Genomic DNA, 3,701 nt, shown 5'->3' with positions numbered 1-3,701 from the left:
AAAATAAGTGCAAAAACAAACGGCTTCTCTGGCACCCCGAACAAAACCCATGTCGCCTGCTGTTGTTGTTGTTGGGTGACTGCGGTTCACTGGAAGTCTATCAGACGCGGGTTAGATGTGTGAGTGTGTGTGTTTGTGAGTGTGTGTGTGTGTGTGTGTGTGTGTGTGTGTGTGTGTGCGCATGTGTATGTGTATAAGTGTGTGTGTCTGTGTGTCTGTGTGTGTGCATGTTTCCTTGTGTGTGCACACACACGTGTGTGTGTGTGTGTGTGTGTGTGTGTGTGTGTGTGTGTGTGTGTGTGTGTGTGTGTGTGTGTGTGTGTGTGTGTGTGTGTGTGTGTGTGTCTGTGTCTGTGTCTGTGTCTGTGTCTGTGTGTGTGTGTGTGTGTGTCTGTGTGTGTCTGTGTGCATGTGTGTGTTCGTGCATTTGTGTGTTTGTGGTGTGTGTGTGTGTGAGAGAGAGGGGAGAGGAGTGGAGAGATAAAGTCAGTCAGCAGGGAAGAGAAGCGGAGAGAAGAGAGGAGAGGTATAGGAGGAGGATGGAGGATGGAGGGATCAGACAAGAGGAGCGAGATGGCAGCAAGGGTGGAGAAGAGAGTAGAGGGGGAAAAAAGAGCAAATGGTGAGCGGGACACAAGAGAGGAGCAAAACAGAGGAAGGAAATGAGAGAAGACGGGGGGACGTGAGGAGAGGTTGGAGAGATGAGATGAGAGGAGATTAGAGGGGAGTAGATTAGATGAGATGAGAGGAGATTAGAGGAGAGGAGAGGAGAGGAGCGGAGAAGAGAGGAGAGGAGAGGAGAGGAGAGGAGAAGAGAGGAGGGTAGAGGAGAGGAGAGGAGAGGAGGGAGAGGAGATGAGAGGAGAGGAGGAGAGAGAGGAGAGGAAAGAGGAGGAGAAGAGAGGAGAGGGGAGAGGAGGGGAGAGGAGAGGAGAGGAGAGGAGAGGAGAGGAGAGGAGATGAAAGGAGAGAAGAGAGGCAGGAGAGGAGAGAGGCAGGAGAGGAGAGGAGAGTAGGGAAGATGAGAGAAGAGGAGAGAAGAGGAGATGAGGAGAGATGAGAGGAGAGGAGAGGAGAAGGGGGGAGGAGAGGAGATTAGAGGGGAGGAGAGGAGAGGAGAGGAGAGGAGAGGGGAGGAGAGGAGAGAGGAAAGGGAAGGAGAGGAAAGGAAAGGAGAGAAGAGAGGAGAGGGCAGAGGAGGGGGGAGGAGAAGAGAGGAGAGGAGAGGAGAGAGGGGAGGAGAGGAGAGGAGAGGGGAGGAGAGGAGAGGAGAGGAGAGGAGAGAGGAGAGGAGGAGGAGAGGAGAGTGAGCGAGAGAGGAGAGGAGAGGAGAGGAGAAGAGAGAGAGGAGAGAGGCAGGAGAAGAGATGAGGAGAGATGAGAGGAGAGACGCAGGAGAGGTGGAGGAAAGGAGAGGAGAGGAGAGAGGCAGGAGAGGTGGGGGAAAGGAGAGGAGAGGAGAGAGGCAGGAGAGGTGGGGGAGAGGAGAGGAGAGGAGATGAGAGGAGAGGAGAGGAGAGGAGAGGAGAGAGGCAGGAGAGGTGGGGGAGAGGAGAGGAGAGAGCAGGTGAGAGAGACGAGAGCGAAGGTGAGAGAGACGAGATGCCAGAGGAGGCGCAGGTGGCGCGGTGGGCATTTGTACTTGTCCTCTTTACAACTCCACAGGGACTCCAACGGACAAATTGCAACCAGACTGCAGACAGACCGTGTGTGTGTGTGTGTGTGTGTGTGTGTGTGTGTGTGTGTGTGTGTGTGTGTGTGTGCGCGTGTGTGTGTGTGTGTGCGTGTGTGTGTGTGTGTGTGTGTGTGTGTGTGTGTGTGTGTGTGTGTGTGTGTGTGTCTGTGTGTGTGTCTGTGTCTGTGTGTGTTTGTTTGTGTGTCTGTGTGTGTGTGGGTGCTCCGAGGGGGATCTGGATGTCTGGATATGTGTGTGTGTGTATGTGTGTGCGTGTGTGCATGCGTACGTGTGTGCTTGTATGTGTGAGAGAGGTTTGTGGCTCATTTGTCGTTACACATGTCCCAACCACCACATGGCTCCACCCCCACCCCCCATCCTCATAACTCAGGGGGGCTGAAGTGCCACTTTAGCGCGGCGAGAGCCACCGAGGGCAATTCCCACGTGGTTACCATGGTGACAGTGATGTAGTGAGTGCCGCGAGATGCCAGCAGACCAGGAGAGGCACCCGGACACACACACACACACACACACACATGAATAGGCAGAGCAGAGCGCACGCAGAGAGGGCGGGAAACCCCATACACACACACACACACACACACACACACACACACACACACACACACACACACACACACACACACACACACACACACACACACACACACACACACACACACACACACACACACACACAACACTGACACACACAATACCAGCAAACCAGGACAGACCCAGACTTACTCTCCACTCTCTCTCTCTTGCTCTCTTACAGGTAATCTCTCCCTGTTCCTCTCCCATCTCACCCCCACTCCCTCTCTCTCTCTCTCGCTCTCTCATTCTCTCTCTCTCTCTCACACACACTCACTCTCTTTGTCTTTTTCTTTCTTTCTGTCTTCACTACCATCTCTCCCTCCGCCTGCCCCTCCCTCCCTCTCTCTGTGTCCCTTTCTCTTTCCCACTGTTTTTCCTTCTCTCCCTCCCTCCATCTCCCTCTCCCTCCCTCATTCTCCCTATCACTCCCTTCATCTCTCAATCACTCCCTCAGACACATAAGCTCTGTTTCTCTGTTTCTTTCCGGGCATTTCTCTCACATCCCTCCCTCCATCCCTCCATCTCTCCCTCTCCCTCTCTCCCTTGCTCCCCCTCTCTATCGCTCTGTCAGACTCATGTAAACTCTCTGTGTTTTCTTTTTGCCGTGTGAACCAGAAGACAAATGGGCGATGTTGACATGCATGTCACAGCCACATCCACAAGTCACGCACATGACCAGCCTCCCATTCGTGAGGTGTGTGTGTGTGTGTGTGCATGAGCGAGCGAGAGAGCGAGCGAGCGAGCGAGCGAGCAATGGATAGAGAGAGATAGAGAGGGGGGGGTGGGGGGAGTTAAGAAAAGGGACAGTTAAGCGCACAGATAGACAGCACACTTACACATGATCAGCCTCCCATATAGTTGTGTGTGTGTGTGTGTGTGTGTGCGCGCGCGCCCGTGAGCGAGCGAGTGTGAGGGCTCAGAGAGAGATAGAGATAGAGATAGAGAGAGAGAGAGAGAGAGAGAGAGAGAGAGAGAGAGAGAGAGAGAGAGAGAGAGAGAGAGAGAGAGAGAGAGAGAGAGAGAGGGAAAGAGAGGCAGAAATCTTCACTGAAGCCCTCACTGAAGCACAAAGGCATCCTGGTTACGAGCCTCCTATATCACTGACCACTCTCATATTAAAACAAGTACTGAGGGCTATGTGTGGGTGTGTGGGTTTGTGTGTGTGGGTGTGTGTGTGGGGGGGCGCATGACAAAGAGTTTTTCCAACTGTGCATGAGAGACAGAGTGTGTTTGAAAAAGTGTGTGTGTGTGTGTGTGTGTGTGTGTGTGTGTGTGTGTGTGTGTGTGTGTGTGTGTGTGTGTGTGTGTTGTGTTGTGTGTGTTGTGTGTGTTGTGTGTGTGTGTGTGTGTGTGTGTGTGTATATGTATGTGTGCGTGTCTGTGTGTGTGCGTGTGTGTGTGTGTGCGCGTGTGTGTGCGTGTGTTTAAT

This window comes from Engraulis encrasicolus, unplaced genomic scaffold (genome assembly GCF_034702125.1).
Source record: "Engraulis encrasicolus isolate BLACKSEA-1 unplaced genomic scaffold, IST_EnEncr_1.0 scaffold_67_np1212, whole genome shotgun sequence".
Classification (NCBI taxonomy): Eukaryota; Metazoa; Chordata; class Actinopteri; order Clupeiformes; family Engraulidae; genus Engraulis; species Engraulis encrasicolus.
The sequence above is the reverse complement of the archived record's forward strand: the minus strand, read 5'-3'. Positions refer to the sequence as shown.